Below are 19393 nucleotides of genomic sequence, written 5' to 3' on the forward strand. Positions count from 1 at the left end.
CTGTAATACAAGAGAAGAAAATTTTTTTTCTTGACATTACAAGTTTGATTATGACATTGTCCTGATGATTAATCACTTTGGGACTTTCAGACATTATCTGCTAATTACTGTTGCCCTGTCTTGTAGTCGTCTGACTCTTTCACCTCCAGGGTCAAGTCCTAAGACATAAAGTCTACCCTCTTCTCACTAGGGAGGGAGAAAATAGGAGAATGACGGTGACAAAAGTTCAACAAAACCGTCTCCCTGTTTCTCTACGGCACATAGGAAATCTCTATTTGCCAGTCCCCTCTGGCGTTAGTTAGGACCATGTGCCTGAGCTCTGGACAAAGAAACTGAGCAAATGTGATTTTCCAGCACCTTCCAGACCTACATCATGGACTCTCACACGTGCTGTTCGCTTTGCTCTCTTGGAGGAAAGGCAGGAAAGAGGAAGGAGGAAAAAGCTAAGAAATGAATGGTCAGTCAAGGTCAAAGGCATGATATAGAAGGTGAGTAAAGCGTCCCTTGGCTCTCTGCTTGGAAGAGAGCCATCCTTGCAACATCAGTCTGGGATGGAAACCATCACTTGTAATGTCACTTCTGTAGAATCCAGGGTTGTCTGGGGCAGCATTTGGCTTATACTAACACAGAGGCAGCAAATGACTGTGAGTCAGAGGAAACCCAAGGGAACCAGCGAGTGCTTTGCTTCTCTCTGGCTCCCGGCACTGATTACTTGATTACACTGTTAACTTCTCACCACCTATACAGCAACTTCAGCCATCCAGAATAATCATTTCAAAAATAAACAAATTTCCATTTGAAAGTCACCTTGGTGAGCATAAGAGATAGGCCAGCCAGGACTTCTTGTGATCAGAGACCCTTAACTTGGGTAAGATTTGTTGCCTCCCTGTTACTTTTTGGTCACTCTACGAGACTTTGCATAGGGCAGAGGAGACTTATCTACCCTCCCCACCCTCTCCGTGCCTTTCTCCTCAGTCTAAGGGATGCACACTGCAAAGCTTGCCAGGTACCTGCTTGGAAATGCATAGGTGTTTTTTTTTTTTTCTTCCAAGAAACAGAATTATTTGATCTGAACCCTGGAGTTTTGCTAGGGGCACTCCCCATGTGAAGGGGCACATCAAGGAACGTGGGCTCTGGGAAGACATCCTTGCACTTAGCCTTGCCAGCCTGGCACAGCGTGATGTTCATGGTCCTCCAATTAAACTGTTCGATTCTCAATCATCTGAAGCGTCTGCCAACTGCTGGCTGCTGATAGTCAAGAGTGGCTGCTGCCTGGAATGCCAGCAGTTCTCCTGTTCTGCCTCTCCTGATGGGCTCCGCACATTGCCCCTCGTTCCCCAGGGCAGTCAGGTTCTCATTTCCCCTCACCTGTGCGATATCAGAGAGTCACCTGGGCAAGCACAGTGGGGCTGCTGTGCCGTCACTCCCTTTAGTGCCCATAGCCTGCGCCTTGCACTTTAAACACGACCTCATCGTAGCTGAAGGTAAGTTCTTCTTTCTGAGGAGAGCAAACAAGATGGGTAATAGAGAGAACACTGTCGAATGCTCAACCCCAGCCAGCATAGATTAGCTTTGTCCTATATGTGAGCTTGAAGAAAGGAAACATCAACCAAGAAGGGAAATGCTGTATATTGATCTCAGACAAGAAGAATCTATGAAATACTTGGCCATTTGAATATGTTTCTTCTTCTCGTTATTACCAACACCCTAGATTAGAAATGTATCTCCATTCCTACACACACACACACACACTCCATACTTATATATATATATATATATATATATATATATATATATATGTACACCAGCCACCATTTTAGCCTCTGAATTCTCTTTTACCCATGCAGTGTTCAATGTCATAGCTATTAGCCACAAGTGGCCACTGGGTACTTGGAGTGTGACTAAACCAATTAAAATATGCTGTAATCATAAATAACACAATGGATTTTAAAGACTTAGGGCAACAAATAAGCTATGTGTCATACTGATTATATTTAAAATGCTTTTAATGCAGGCATTTTAGATATGCTGCATTCAATAAAAAATATAACATTAAGACTATATTTTTCCTTTTTACCTTTTTAATGGGGCTAATACAAATTGTAAAATGACACACAGAGCTTGCATTTGTGAGTCACAATGTCTATAAATTGGATTCTCTGGTGTCCAGGAATCAACCAATATGTTCTGTTTGGGACACTGGTTGTCCATGTCACCTTCCTGTTTCCCATAGCCAGCTGAACAAGCTCCAGAGTCTTTAAGATGGCTAGTAAGTGTTTCCACACTTCCTTTCTGTTCTCCTCCACATCTCCCAACCCTCTACTTTTTATGCTCTCGGCATCTCTAAGTGTGGGTAAATCTTCAAGCACACATCGTTTCTAGTTCTTCTGCTTCAATTATGTTTCCCATCTTGTTGAAACGCCTTTTTCCCTAAGAATTACCCAGAAGCGTCTCCCTGTTCACCTCTTCAGACCTGCTAACTTCTAAAAGCCTTCCCTAATCCTTTCTCTTATCTTTCCTCTCTCAGCAAGTTCTAGGTAAAGCAGGCCAGGAGCTATGGAGCAAAACTTGAGGAGGAAGGTAGGCCAGCATGAATTATGTGTCTTAAATGTCTGGCTTGTCTAGCTCACCCTATCTCTCCAAGCTCTACCTCTCTGGATGGTCTTCCATGTTACAAAATGTCCTGCCTGGAAGTCCATGGCTGCGTTTAGCAATGTCTTAAAATTATCTCTGTGCTGTTTTTTTTTGGGGGGGTGGGGTAAGGATGATGCTGTATTCATTAGTGAGTCTTCAGCACCCACGTCCTCTCTACATGTCATTCACAAGGGAACACTCAGTCTATCCTGTGCATCGGCTCCTAGCTTGTCAGACACTTTTTTTCATGCCAGGGATTCAGTAATGATATACAGCCTACACTTGAAACTATCACAAGACACTATGTGCTCTCTGTCTTTCTACTTAGATAAAAAGTTTCCCAATTTTGAGACTGGAGTTACTAGGTGTATTTCCAGCTCCCCCAGGAGGGGTTCTGATTCTGTAGCTCTGTGGTCAGGCCCAGGTGGTCTACGAGCAAACAGAAGCTTCCCTGTTTCCTCCATTCCTGGACTTCCTTCGGTGTGAGAGGTGCTGACTACCTACTCAAAGTGTCTTTTGTGTCCTGGCTGTTAAGGACATAAAGGGAAATCAAGATGGGTAGGGTGTCTAGGTTCCACATGCACCACTCTGCTTGATTTCTGGAATCAAGATTTTATTCTTCTGGGAGAGATAAGATTGATTAGTCGGATCACATGAAAAGAAGAAATGAAAGTTGGATTCCAGGTCACAGGATGAGTTGTGGGGCAGGGCTGGACTTAAGCTCAGCTGACTTCCAATTTGCCTGCAAGGTTATTTATTTTGAAAGTCATACAAATTTCATACCTGGGAATCTCAGGAAGAAAGCAGAAAGAGAGAGAGAAATGGACCATGGAAGCCAACATGTGTGGATGGGAAAGAGAGAGACTCACTGTGTCTCAGAAAAACTGCCAGCTACTCTGAGTCTACTGCAGCCTTAGAGTGCAAGCACAGATGCTGGAAACCCCCTTCCACTGCACCTGGCCCAAGCTCTGGAAGCCTTTGAACATCTTTTTCTTCATCTCTCTGCCCTTCATCCCCCAACCTAAGGAGTTTCTCCAATTCCAATGGAGGAGGGTCATCTGAGGCGCCAGTCTGACATCCCTATGGCACAGCAGACTTTCTACCCTATTGGCCCTTTTTATCCAGGAAGAATGATTCATTGTACAGAGGACATGCCCCAATATACCCTGTATGCCACTCTTAAGTGTGCTGAATTATTCCAGGGTCTATACTCATCTGGGATACTAAGGGCAGCACCTTATGTAGCTGTGTAGCAACCAGCCACAACCTCTCAACCCAAGATCCTCTCTTCTGCCTCTCATGTCCTCTTGGGCTTCCTGGATCTGGAGACCAGGCTGTCAGTAAAGCAGACCTGACAGCCTTCAGCCTTCAAGAACAGAAGGAACATTCTCTCTCTCTGTCTCTCTCTCTCTCTCTCTCTCTCTCTCTCTCTCTCTCTCTCTCTCTCTGTCTCTCTCTCTCTGTCTCTCTCTTCTCTCTTCTCTCCCTCCTTCTCTCCTTCCCTCCTTCCCTCCCTCCCTCCCTTTCCTTCTCCCTCCCTTCTCTTCCTTTCCCCTGTTGTTGTTGCAAGACTGGAAGCCTGACTAGAATTTAAAACAAGTCTTGGAGATAAAAATACATGCTCATACCAGGCCCTGCTCTCTCAGCTTCCTTTGCAGATTGGCAGCTGTCCACCTGGTGGGGGTGGGGCGAACAACCACAGCTGCAGATGGTTGGAGGCAGGGTCTGGAGCAGGGAGGCAGGTGAACTGGCTTGCTGATGTCCGAGCAATATTCTCTGTCCTGACACTAGTCAAGCTTTTATTTAGAGCACAGAAAAAGCCAAAAATCCCCCCGGGGAAATGCCTGTCATGTGTCCTCATTCCAAAGTTCTTGACTGTCCTGGAGTCTGGCACGCCAGAAGGCTACCAGTCCCAGTTTAGGCATATTTGTCCGAATCAAGGCATCCATCTTCTTTCTCACCAGTGCCTTCTCAAGACAGATAGATAAACAGATGGGTAGATAACAAGGAGGGACTCTAAACAGCTTAAATAAACTATCCCATTTACATCTTTGCTTCGATCTATCAATCCATAAGGTCTCTCTGTCTAGTGTGGACTCTCTCTCATCCTGCGACTTCAGCCTCCATTAGCCATTCATCTGTCTTCCTTTTGCCCTGCACTTTCCCCTTGCACCCCTATTCCCCAGCTTCAGAATAAATCTGAAGCTGAGACACAATGAGGCTTGTCCTTCCACTCCAGTTATCCTGGGCGGGTGCAAGTGGCAGCTGACACTGGTGACTTCCTGACTGTCTCCTTGGGAAATATGCAAATGTTCTTTGAATGCTCTAGGGACGAACACCAAGTGTCAGATCTCTTGGGCTAGTCCCACATTCCTAGTTTTGCAAATAGAGCACAAAGCTCCCTGACCCAGGGTCTCCTGGGGTTAGAGAGGCAATGGGGAACCTGCAGGCACTGGGCTGGGAGGAAGAGAGGCAGGAGAGCAATTTAAATTAGTAGGGAGACAGACCTAGATGCTGAATATTTGTACACCAGATAGTTATACTACTTTTCAAGTTATTGGGACTCTCTGGTGATAGAGGAGGAAAGAGGAACTCAGAGCGTCCTGCGCTTCATCGCCGTCCTCTTCCCCCTCCAGCAGTTAGTATCTGGGGATGCTCAGAGCTCCACATCCAGCTACTTACAGCTGTCTGTGGTTTGGATGATTACATTCACAACCAAAGCAATGAAAATTCATGATATTAATTGGATTTGAAAGTATCGGCAATTTAAAAGAGAAAGAATAAAATTGACCACCAACCTCATCAAATAAAGTCTTTTCTGCTTGGGTCTCTCTCTCTCTCTCTCTCTCTCTCTCTCTCTCACACACACACACACACACACACATACACACACACACACACACTGAGGCCCTCCTGCCCTTTCTGACTCTCCATTGCTCTCATGAAGACCCTGTCAATCCTATTCCCATAATCTCTGAGAACAGGAGCCCCCATATGCTCTCTCTGAGGCCTTCCCTGGTACCACACATCCCTCCTTTGACTTCCAGACAAGTATGAGTTAAAGAAAGCAGGATCTTTATTGAGGAGGAAAGAGCACAGAAAGACAGGGTAGAGCTCTGCTTTCGGTGAAGCCTTAAACTCTGGGCTCAACCCTGTTTCCTCACTACAGGTCAGAGCTGTAAGTCCACCACACACAGTAAGTGACTTGCTATAGGTCACCAGCACTCTTTGATACCAAGAGCAGAATTCAAGAGGACAAGGGACAACAGGATGCCCAGCGGCTGTGCCCACACTCCCGAAGAACACAAAGTCACTTCCAAACTGTCCAGGGACCTGACTCCTGATGACAAATGACTGGGGAGTCACTGACAGAAGAATGCAGTGAGACACAGAAGCAGGGTTCAGGCCGGAGGCTCGGAAAAAGTGAGGTCTAATGCAGCAGGGGAAAAAAAGGAGTAAACATTTTACTCATCTACCACTTAGTAGATATTGGCTGGCTTGCTTTGGAGCTTTGTAATATTTATTTATAAGTGTACACTGGCGAATATCAGATGTCAATAAGTAATTATGAGCTCTGCCAAAAAAGAATAAAAAAAAAAAAACAAAGAAAAGCAAAACCAGGCCATTCCTCAAGCGAGGCAGGCAAATATATGAAGGGTGGCATTTCTGAAGTAGGCAAACACTGCTCTCACTTACATCTATATGTATTATTTTAAAGTAAGATTTTCTGAATAAACATTAGTTAAGAAATAAGGATATGGAAGACAGAGACTTGCGTCTTGCAATTCAGAAAATCATTCCGGGTTTGAAGTTCTGGTTTTATTTTTACTGAGGAAGATAGGTGATACTGTCTTGTACTTCTGAGGACTGGGGACCCTCAGGCCCCTCCCAACTGCATGGTCTATGATTTTGAGATGTCCAGTTCTTCATATTTAAGGGAAGAAAATCTTTTCTCTGACTTTTGAGATAGTCTTTGGGAAACAAAAAGCATAAGACAAAAAGCCATCAGGAAGGCAGAAAGTCCAGCCATTCCAGCCCCCACTGACTCGAGGAAAAAGGAGGAATAGAGGTTTTTTAATGAGAGGGACAGTGAAGACAAGCGAGTTCCTGAGAACGCACACTGGCATATTAGAAGTATGTGAATAATAAATATTTGTACAAGCAGCAGCCGTCCAAACAAGGTTCTTGGAATTGCAGCCATCTTGGGTAACCACCCTGCACCTAGCGCTTCTCCAGTAGAGATTTCCAGGGAGCTTTGTTGTTTTGTTTTAATAAAAAAGCACATTCGGTGTGATACGTCATATAAGACATCAGGAGAAGTTAGATCAGTATAGGGACTGGCTATATAATACAACCCAGAAAACCCCGTTAAAATGCAGACTCCCCAGTTCCAGCTCAAATTCGCCGAATCCCCAGCAACCTTGTCTGATGAACACCCAGCTCCTTTTTATGTAAGTGACCTTCTGCTATGCCATAGATGAACATTTATGAACTGGTCTAGATGATACGATCAGGATCCCTCCAGGCCCAGATCTTATGACTATGAGAAGAAACCAGGAGCGGAGTGGAGAGCTGGAGGGGAGTTCATCCACTGTACCTTCAGTGGACATGCGCTACACCTCTGTATGGCAGCATAGTCACTGGGAAGAAAGCTCAAGTGTATTCCTCTGGGCCATTTCAGAGCATGATCAACTTGGTTTTCAATAGAAAGACAACCATCCATTACCAAACCCATCACAAGCCAGAATAGCTTTTTTTTAACTTGGGTTCAAAGAATGAAAGTAATCCCTAGTTTGTATAATGTTCTCCTTTTAATAAACCACTTTGCATGCACCATACATACAAGATAATGAGGTAGGCCTCCTGGATATCTTATTTCATAGATGAGGAAACTGATTCTTGTAAAGGTTAAACTATTTCCTTGGGTTACCTACTTTACATGTAGGGGATCCAGAAATCAAATCCAATGTTTGACATCCCTAATATTATCCTACTTTTACCATTCCTTAGAGAGACTTCATCTATTGAAGGTAGTGTAAGTGATTCTGTGAGATTTCTGACGGTTTTTTTGATATTTTAGCTAGGTGGTATCGTCTCCAGAGTAAAGTGTCCCTTTTATTGGTACAATAAACTCCAAATCCATGTGGATAAGGGCAGCTGGATTGATCAACCTCCACAGTTCATCGCTGAGCATGGTCTCAGTGACCTAGTTCCTTCAGCCAGACCCCACCACCTTAGAGCTTCCATTATGTCGAGATGGTCCGTTCAGACATTAATCCATCGGTGGATTATCGTGGTGATGAGGCGAGAGCCCTCATGATCCAATCAACCCAGATCACCACTGCACCAAGCAATCAATTCTCGTCCCTGTGGACATCTCTGATCCAAACCACACGCAGGAACTTTCGTACAGACAGAAGGGAAGCAAAGAGAAGATGTAACAGACAGAGACTGGAAAGATGTTGGCGGTCCTTGAAGATCAGCATGATGTGGCCTTATGGGTCCTATGCTATAAAATGCTGACATCTACCAAAACGACCTCTTCTTTGGAAGAAAAAAAGCAAAGAATGGGTTGTTCTCTGGAGCTCCCAGAGAGAGCACAGCCCTGCCCATACATCGACTTAAGCACATGAAGCTGGTTTCAACCTTCTGACCTTCCTGACTGTGAAAGAATGTTTTTGAGACAAGATCTCATGTAGCCTAAGTGAGTCTCATGTAGCTGAGGATGATCTTGAATTCTTGGTTCTCCTAATCATTCCATATGCTGGTATTCCAGGCATGTGTCATAATGTTTCTTTTACACGGTGGTGGGGATTGAATTTAGGGCTTTGTGTAGTCTGGGCAAGCTTTCTATCAACTGACCCATCTTCCAAGCCCCTCATTAAGCAGAGAGCTGGTTGATATGTCTTACGGCAGCCACAGGAAGTGAAAAACAGTGAGATTGAGAATCAAGTTGTTTATCACAACATTCCCCAAACTTGCTTGGCCCCAACAGTATTTCCCTCACAAGACTCATTAATAGCAAAATAGAATTCACATACATGCATCTACTTTGGAAAATGATGCCTAAGGGAAATTCTTTACTAATTATTAGGGCTGATGCTGTTGATTTGGGGACAAAGATGCTCTCTGCTAATGTTCTTACCAACCAGAAGCCAGAAGCCTGTTCTGGCATCCCTGTAGCATCACTGAGACAGAGAGAGTATTTAAAGCACATTTTCCTCAAGTCAGTAGATAACAAAAGAGGAAAGCTGAAAAGCATACAATAAAGCAAAATAAGAGAAAACTGGAAAACTGTGCTTGTGTTTACAAAGTTGATTTGTGATCTACAGGACTTACGTTGGCTAGTCCCAGCCACTACCATGTTGCCAAAAAACATTTGTAAATCTCTGCACGATAAACCCTACTAGAATACATCCAGACTTCTTTGCAGGGAATGAGACCCATCTGGACAAGAAGTCTATACACCAGACAGCCCTTGTAAAATGACCAAGACCTGAACAATGACCTCTTGGCTGTAGTGGCATAACTCATTCATTAGTACAAGAGACAACAATAGTTGGTGGTAAGGAGACTTCTGCCCCTCCTTTTGCCTGCCATGAGGCTTCACCCTCACCATGCAACTGTATTGAATTGAGGACCACATAGGAGAGGAACCAGGGTCAAGCAGGCTTCCCATCCAGGTGGGACCATGTCACCTTGTTCTGCTGGAGCCATGGAAGTACATTAGGGAGCGACACATGCTATTACAAGCCCATTTCCAGCCTCCCTTCCTTAATACCTACTTGTTGCTATTGTTATTATCAGTACACACCTCTTTCACTTGAACAACTAGTGAGAAGTACATGGTCTGCTTTATTGCCGTTTGCCTGATGTAGGCCATTAAGGCTTTACCACTCAAGCAAAAGAGTTTAATTTCATCTTTAAATAAGAAGGCTCTGTGATGTCTGAGCATTTCTCAATCCAAGCTGGGTGATGTGTGGTTTTTCTATAAAGGACAAAGGACCAATGCCCTAGTCACTGAACAAAGAGGTCACAATGACATTTCAGAAGTCCCTTTATAGGTTATTCTGGCTATGAATTCTTGGGAAAGAAACTCAGAACGTGACACAGAAAGACAACCCTATGTTGGAAAGTACATTTAGAGAAGACAGAACCTTTGAAAGACACGTGAGGCACATGCGCAGTGCCTCACACGCCCAAAACACCGAGGGCCGGTTCAAGAGTCCCGGTTTCGGAGTAATTACTTCAAGCTAGGCTGCCCACGCTCCTCACTGAGCTGATTCCTCTTGACAAGGAAGGGAAAGGGGCCGCAGAGGGAGCCGACTCATTGTCTCCGCCACACTGGTGAATATTGTATGAATGCTGCTTTATGATAGGAAGAATACCATGGGAAGCTATTGATATTCATAATGTGCCAAAGCCAGCCTCCCTGGAACGGACTCTCAAAGCATTCACAAAAGCCTTAGCAAGGGGCGCTGCCCGAGGTGTGTGTCTGTTCTGGGGATCTAAATGGAGTCTATTTTTTTCAGTGACCTCAGGCTTACACAGTCCACCTTCTTCCCCAGAGTGCGGGAGCTGCTTTTTAATGGCTGAACCCGGGAGCCACAAAGAGCAGCTTTAAGGAAGTTTCTATAATTTCCGTGAACTGATGGGAGAGGGAGCCTCCTACTCTCACTGGAGCAGAGGAAGGCAAACACTACCCAGGGAACAGAGACAAGGAAGGAGGATGTATTCTTGGGAGTTGGCAGGGTGGTCAGGGGAGGGGAAATGTCACTCGGAAAGCTGAGCAGCAGGCCGCCCCTCCCGCCTGACTGGGCACACGGTAGCTTTAAGGACGCTGCTCGCAACCATGACAGCTGGAAGCAGGTGAACTGGTGCAGATAAAAGAACCCACCTCTGCCTCTGGAAGCATGAAAACAATCTCCACTAACCTTTCTATGAGGCATTTATCCTCTTCCAGCCTTTGTTTCTGCCTCTCAAAGCCCTAGATAGAGGCAGCCCTATGAACACCAGCGTGCCGATTAAAAATGTGAGCCTGCTAGCCCAGCAGTGCCAGAGCCCATTGGTCTGCAGTGGGGCATCAATCGAGGAGAAAGATTTGAAATCTAATGGACCCCCTTGGGGATCACCTGCCTCCGCACATTGTTCCCCACAATCATCACTGACCCCAAATGGGACCATCTGATGGGGAATGGGCTGTGCAGTCCATAGACAGAGTCAGCGCCATATGGAACATGCATTCCAATTGCCCATTGCAATTCATAAAAACAATTCAGGGTTCTAACTCTATTTCCCTGGCAATCGAGTTGAACCATCACCAGGCCCAGTATAATCAGATTCTGCTGCTCTATTTATTAAATATAAGATGCTAAACACATGGCCCAAGAGATGGTAATAGGGCCTAGAATCTCACTTATTGGGAGCATCATTTCTCAGGTCTGCCTGTGGATATGTAAGGTAGTTGTATGTATATATGTAGCAATTGTCAGCTTATGGCTGTGCAGAGCCTGCAAAGAATGGATCATCACAGCTACAGAACTGGCTTTTCTTAATGGCGTGTAGCTGGCTAGAATTAACAACTGAAGAGATCAAGACTGTGGGTTCAATCCCAGGGCCAGGTAGCTCTGCGTCTTCAGTTCAGTCAACATTTTAATGAACACCTACTATGTGCCATTACCAATGTTCCTTTCAGTAGTAAAGGATGAATAATATGTCTGCTTAGAAGCTGGGGAAGAAGGCCAGAAAAATACAAATTTAAGCCCTTATCTGCTGGACACTGTGAAGTAGATGGACCCAGCTATATGAAGAAGCCATAAAGAAGGAGTGGCTAAAATATAACCATCCTCTGTGTGTGTATAGAGCCTTACAGTTTGTAATGCCTTAACCTCAAACGAAGCATTAAGATTTGAAATTTCCACCTGGGAGAAAATGAAATAAAATTCAGCTGCCCAATAGTGTTCAGCCCTTGGAGGATCATGAGAAACTACCCTGCTCACCTCCCTGGCTGTCAGTCACACACTAAGAACCTGTTGGTAGATCAAGGAAGTACCCCTATAGCCCCAAGTTCAGGTCTATGACTGATGACCCTGCCGGAGCACTTTCTCTTTATTAATTACCTGGGTTGTGGTCTCCGTTATCTATGGTTCACCACACAGAGAACTCAGAAATACTGGAAAAGCCAGAGAGAACTATGTTGTAAACCGTGGCAGATTAAAGGCACCTGCGCATCCTGCACCTCCCCCAAAGCCTAGAAATGACAACTATCCTAGTTTGGTTCTCATGGCCATGATAAAACACCCTGACCAGATGCAACCTCGGGGAGGAAAAGGTTTCCCTGCTTACACTTCATGTCATTGTCCATCACTGAGGAGTCAGGGCAGGGATTCCAGCACAGCAGAGAGCAGGACTCAGAGGTTGAAGCAGAGGGCATGGAGGGATGGTTCTTATGGGTTTGTTCCCCATGGCTTGTTCAGCCTGCTTTTTATACTACCTGCCAAGAAGTGGCAAGACCCATAGTGTGTGATGCTCTCTCTCCATCAATCTTTAATCAAGAAAATACCCCACAGAGCCTACAGGCACTCTGATGGTGATGATTCCTTAGTTAAGGTTCCCTCTTCCCAAAGTTTGTGTCAAATTGACAAAAACAAACAAACAAACAAAAACAAAACAAAACAAAACTAACCAATACAACAAGGGATTTAACAGCTACCTATGTGCAGTTGGGTGTGGTTCAGTTAGCAATATGCTTACATAGCACCCAAGAGGCCTTGGGTTCTGTCTTCAGCACTGCAAAGAAACAAGCCTGGGTATGGTAGCAGGAATTCCTACACAAGAGATGCTGACACAGAGGGCCTGCTGTAAGTTTGATACCAGCGAGATCTACACAGGGAACTCTAGGCTAACCTAGGCTACATGGTAAGCTCCTGTTTCAAAGCTAAAACAAACAGAAAGAGGCCAGTGGGCAAAAGAATAGGTTATTAGCAACAACTTCACTTGGTATTGTCTATACGCATACTCTCTTCTCACAATGACTTGGCAACCTCAACCACCACCTGCCTATAGTGTGTGCATACAACTCTCTCCAACCAAACACTGCATCTAGCAACCTGTAAGCAGCCTTGGACCCCTTTGCACACTCGGCTATATGTAAACCTGATTTAAATAATGAAAACAAATCACTTTCTCTACTAGTTCTTTGACAACACCCTATTTCTACCCAAGTAGAAATAGGATATGCCACAGAACATATCCTAAAAAGAAAAGAGACGCACCAGTCCAACCTGAAATTGTTTTGTGTTCATCAACAATAAGGCAAACTATGTACTTTGAGTGAACTTATGGGGATAATCTCCCATTTTCCTTCTTATACCTATGTATAATTTGGCACATATATGATTGGTGTGGAAAATCCTTTTGTATATGTGTTGCTTTTATTGGTTAATGAATAAAGAAACTGTCTTGGGCTTGTGCAGGGCAGAATAGAGGTAGGTGGGGAAAACTAAACTGAATGCTGGGAGAAAGAAGGCAGAGTCAGTGAGATACCATGTAGCTGCCGCTGGAAAGAGATGAGCTGGAACCTTGCTGGTAGGTCACAAGCCTCGTGGTAAAATATAAAATAATAGAAATAGGTTAATTTAATATGTAAGAGCTTGCTAGGAATCTGCTAGAGTCATTGGCCAAGCAGTATTTTAAATAATATAGTTTCTGTGTGATTATTTCAGATCTGAGTGGCCGGGAACGAACAAGCAACCTCCTACTACATATGATTAAACAATATGAATGATGGGAAGAAACAAAAAAATAAGCAAAATCTTAAACATTCCTACTTAGTAATCAAACAGAGAACTACCCATACTACATGGGTACACCCGAGCTAGGAGTGTCTCCTTAGAAACCAAACTCCTCGTTCTCTTGAACTTCATAAAAGGAAGCCCCAAGCAATAATCAGGTCCTTTGAATAGTCTCACTTATGTGGCTCACTCTTGATGATGTATTTGTTTCTGATCTGTGCTATTGTTTTGTTTGGAATAAAATTTTCTTAGTACATTGCAATCTGTGTGAGTCTTTAATTCAATTTTTTAAATAAGAGGACATGAATCTGGAGGCACTTGGCCCAGACCCTGACCATGGGTAACACAACATCCACCAACAAATAGAAATAAAAAGAGTAGGAATTTTTAAGAACAAATTAAAAATGAAAGAGGAATACAGAATTCTGGCGCTAGAAGAAGATGAACAAATTTGAAACGAACTTAGCATGCGTTAGCATTCAAACTGAAATTTGAAGTGGGAAAAGTCTAGAAGTCAGCAGGTCTGTACCTCAGAAAGCCCAGAAAAGGCTGAGCAATACAACCACCTCTAAATAAGAGAGTATAGGTAGAGGTGAAAAAAGATCTGTTAAACATCTATATGAAGCACAGAAGTTTGCAGGACCATGTATTTGCCAGCCTAAACCCTGGTAGGAAAAAAGACAAGAAGTGTCTGAAGAATTTTAGATTGAGCAGCAGGAGTATTTGCTGATCAGAGGGTTTTTGTGGGGTTGATGTCCTGAACCCTAGGACCTCCTGCCCCTGCCCCATCCCTCCCTAAGAACTCTGGCTACCGGGTTTGTAGCCATAGGCAGTAATTCTACAGTGTTGAGACACTACACCAAAATGCAAAGCAAAATACGCTGAGTGAAACCATTTGTCAGTAAGCCAGGGACAAACATGGAACATCCGGTCAGTCTTTTAACTTTCACGGTAAGCTATTGCGGTCCATACCTGGAAGGAGAGCAGGGGTACTTGGGAGTTATGCCCAGCAGGATCAGGTTCAAGGTGAGCCTCAGCTATACAGGGAGTGCAAAGCAGCCTGGAATGTGAATGAGAACCTGTTCTCAAACAAAATAAGACCACAAAAAAAAAATGTTTTCACTGTTTACTCTAGCATGAATTATTTCAGGAGGCCTTTAGCATGGAAAAAAAGAGCCCCAAACAAATAGCTAACTACAGACAACAAAAAGTGCAGAGACAAAAAAAAAAAGAAGAGAAAAATATTTTCAAGAGAAACTCTATAATTATCGTCTTCAGAAAGATGAAAGAAGATATTGCCTACATAACAATCACAGCTAATGTGGCTGCCCACTCCTACATGCAAGGCTCTGCCCTGAGAGCTATCAAACTATTAGAGACCATAGAACAAGCCTGTATGAAGAGAGCACAGCAATTATCCCCATTTTATAGTTGGAAAACTGAGCTCCATAGAGATTAAATAAAATGTTGAAAGTCACAGAGGGAGAGAGGCATTGATGCTACAGTCTGTACCAAAGCAAGCTGCTCCCTCAGAATGCAACCTCAGCCACCACACAAGCTTTCCTTCTCCAAAACAAAGAGACTACAAAAAGAAAACATTCCCAGTGAAAACTACAATGACAAATGACATACTCCTGAAAAAAAGAGAGTGAGAAAGTAGTTCAGAGAGAAACTAAGAATATATTTTTAAAAAATAAAGAACAATACACACCCCCCCAAAAAGTACCAGAAAATATATGGAGAGAAAAATATTAAGAAAAAATTTAGAGAAAAATTCCAGAACCTGCTAGTTCCCAGTTGCTAGAATCAAAACACTTTGTATCTGTACAGCGTTATGAATGAGTAATGAGTCATGGATACAGCATCAGTAAGTGTGTGGATGCCGGGAAACCGAGGAAAAGCCAAATGTTTTCTCTAAAGGAAAAGAAAGCATTGAAAAACTGTTGGGCTTCTAACAAACCCACGTTCTCAGCAATGCACGAGAAGACAACCGAAGGATGGTAAGTATTTCTCCATTCTGTCTACCAGGAGGAGAGACAGAGGTTATCTGAAATTCAGTACCAACTCTTGTACCCTTTTTTGGAAAACTGCTGGAAGATCTGGGAGTAAATTAATAAGGAAGGAGAAGTGATGTCTAGAAAACTAGGAAACCCAAAATAAAGGTGAGTGTAAGGGACCCAAAGGACTACAAAGAAAGCTCCCTGAGCAGGGCTGGGAGGCTGACCTCAGCAACGCCCTCAGTTGGCCACAGATAGTAAAGGCCCTGGGAAGGACTTTGATAAGGAGACTGGAGACCAGTATATTCCCTGATGTGCTGAGAACATAGAGAGAGCAGATGACCTTGAGAAAGTTGCTTGGCTAAAGGAAAAGAAATAATAGGTAAATTATTAACTAACTTTATGGAAAACTGAATTAGAAAACCCAAAACAGTATTTCTTGTGACCCAGCAATGTGAGCCTATTACGTTTACTCTCAAAATGACAAAAGAAAGGCACAGCCACCTCCAAAGAAATTGTGATTAATGAGACTGGAGAAGTGTGTGTGTGTGTGTGTGTGTGTGTGTGTGTGTGTGTGCGCGCGCGCGCGCGCACGCGCACACATCAGATGGCCAAATGCTAGTGGGGTAATCAATAGATTATGCCTAAAATTGAAAAACTAGCTGTGTAAGCATGCCACTTAAAATTATTGAGGTAACTGCCAAAGGAAAGATTAAAATAATTGAACGTGATTGCCTGTGGGGAGTATGAACCTAGGTTTGAGATAGAGTATTAAGGATTTCATTGCAAAATACATAGAACTCTTTGAATCTCTTGAACTATGCAAACCCAGTCAAAACTGAAATAATTTTTAAAAGAATTATAAATATCCTTCTGAAGGCATTAGCTAGTGTATACTAAACAGTGCTTTAAAGATCATTTATTCATTTTCTTTATGTATATGGATGTTCTGCATGTCGGGTGCTGGCAGAAGCCAGAAGAAGTTGTTAAATCCCCTGGGGAGGCCAAGGAAGGGTGTCAGATGCCCCAGGGTTAGAGTTATAGATAGCTGTGAACCACCTCGTGAATGCTGGGAATGGAACCTGGGTCCTCTTGAAGAGCAGTTGGTGCCCTTAGCCACTGAGCTGTTTTTCAACCCCCTAACCAATTGTCTGTAACCTGGAAAAATTCAATGCCTTTAGACTGGGAGTTAGTCCCAACCACTACCAGAGAATGGTACCTAGACTCATCCATCAGTGGGCTGCAGCTTGTCTGGCCTGGGAAATCCCACTTCTGCTGGACACAATCCAAAAAAAAAAAAACCTCTATAATCACTATAATAGAGCTCAGGGGATGGAGACAACAGGATAAGCAAGGCTTCCCTATGTGAGCTCAGATGCTTTCTCAAAAGCTGAGGGACTGCTTTCACCCAAAGTGGGACTGTCTTCCTTCCTGTCTTCCTGTGTAAGCTTTTTCTCAGCAACAATGCTATTTAGGGAAGGATGATAGAGTTTCCAAGTGAAATGGAGGACAGGTAACTTTTCTCATTGGTCTGGACGCCACAACTACTGATTCTCATCCTTATGGATCAGGAAGTCAAACAAGGTCTTCGTTTCTGTAATGGAGCCAGATGTGAGGTGTAGATATAGAAAAAAGCTGTTGAGGTTTGCATATTGACGTTGAAAACAGGAAAGCTGGGAAGTTGCTAAGACACTAGCTTAGACCCTGAGTGGATGTCATTTTCCCTTGTAAATCCAATCTGGTCCAACTGTGACCCAAACTCTACTTCATCCATCTCTGTCAAAATCACTGACGAGTGCTGGATACCGTTTGTTGTCTGCATCTGCAGTGGTCTGATTGAGAAAGCCCCCATATGTTTGAATGCTTGAGCCACAGTTAATTGGAACTGTTTGGGAAGAATTAGGAGGTATAGTCTTTTGGGAGGACGTTTGTCACCAGGGATGGGCATTAAGATTTTAAATACCCACTCCAGGCCCAGTCCCCCAAGTGCCTGAAAACTATGGGTCAGACATATCTCTCCAGCACCGTGCCTGCCTGGCTCCACACTTTTTAACAAGATGTTCATGAACTAATTTTCTGAAACTGTAAACAAGCCCCCAATTAAATTCTTCTTCTATGGGTTGCTTTGGTCATGACGGGTCCTCACAGCAATAGAACAGTAACTTAGAAGCTATCCAAAGGGGGAAAGTGCTGGTGAAGATTGCAGGAGATTTCTCCCATCAAAGTCAAGGTGGCTTCCATCCCACTGCTCTATCTTTCCCATTCCTTCTGCTCTTTGATGTTCTAACCTGCAGCCAGGCACAATTCCAAGGAGCTATTTTGGAACGATTTGGCTTCAAGTTTCCCAGTGATGGGGCCACTATTTGTGTCAGCTTCCTGGGGGAGTAGAATGAGTCCTATGATGGGGAATTTCAGGTCGGATTGGAAGCAAGAATATGAGGGTATGTGGATCAGTCTCCTCTTTATTTTCCTTTGAGTGACAGTTTGCTCACTGAGAGGATTCATTCACTGCCTCTCCACGTGGCTGCCAAACTCAGAAACAGCTCCTGTTGGAGAGGCAAAACCCACTTGCCCAAAGACATCTGCCATTCCCTTTCATTTGTTTTGACTCTCAGCAATAAAGCTGACTTTTTGATCTCTGACTGTAGGTTATCTCTCATACTGCATTGGTATAACTTGCATGTCCACATAGGCTACCTACGAGCAGTTTCTAGAGCATGCCACTCTGTTTCATCCTTGGGGACACCATATCTGCCTTCACTGGGCCTTCATAGATCTCATCTTCAGCCTTGCAATTCTTCAATGTTTCTTTACCATTCTATTCCAATTTATATATGACCTCCTCAGGGAGGTCTTCCCTGACCGATAGGACCCATTTATGCTGCATTAACCCAATCATATGTTCTACTTTGTCATCCTTATGCAATTATTCATGGTATGCATCCTTATTACAGTTCTCTGTTTACTATATGATAGTGGGCAGCATTTCCCTCTACAGTGAATGTCATTTGGAAATAAGGATTTTGTCATGGTCCTGCCTATATCTTTAGTATCTATAATAATGCCTTGTATAGAGGAAGTCCTCAAGAAACATTCTGATTATCCAATGAAGTTGACATTTTTCTACCAAAGGAGATTAGCTCTGGTTTTAAAGCATGGGCTAATATTGAAAATGGCTCAATGAGTATTATTCCTTTAAAGGTTGATTCTCCTCTAGTTCACTTGTTGAGCAGTTGGCTCCTGATCACAGTTGATTGGCAGCGCCAGGCCTTTCCATTTGCAGGCCAGCAAGTGTACTTGCTGTCTCCTGCACATTTAACTTCATCTCTCCTCTCTCTCCCCTGCAGTAGTCTCCAGTGCAGACTGAATCTGGTGTCTAGTATAACCCAGTGACCATTTTAGTTACCAGTCCTGTCCATTCAAATCTATCTCAGGTCATTCCCATTTTACTACTTCCTCCTCACTACAATTTTGTTTTTTGTAACTCAGTATCCTTTTGTCCCAAGGGAGTCTATACGACTGTCTGTTAACATCTCCAATCTGGAAATCATTTTCTACTAGCATTTTCCTTTTGTGGTTTTACTTTGCATTAAAAAGTTAATATCTATATACCTTGAAGGATTTTAAAAGTCATGAAAACACTACATGAGACCATTAAAGCATTACATTTATGTTTTATTAGAAATAATCTCATCTGTCTGGTTGGTCACCAGGAGTTTTTTACCCACAGTCATAGGATAAATTCCATGCTGTCTCTTGGGGCTTTAAAAATGAAATTGCATCACAGTGTTGTGGGAGCTTTCATAAAAGCACACATTTCAGTGGTACTCTATCTTACAAGTTCTAGCTAGGACAAGTACAATAGGCAAAGAAAATCCTTAGAAATGCTCCTGAGAGTTGACTCTCAGTCCCAGTAACCTTGCCCTGGGCGACTCCTGGTAGTTCAAAGTTATTCCTAGGTAAAACAAA

Source organism: Arvicola amphibius, chromosome 12 (assembly GCF_903992535.2).
Source record: "Arvicola amphibius chromosome 12, mArvAmp1.2, whole genome shotgun sequence".
Lineage (NCBI taxonomy): Eukaryota > Metazoa > Chordata > Mammalia > Rodentia > Cricetidae > Arvicola > Arvicola amphibius.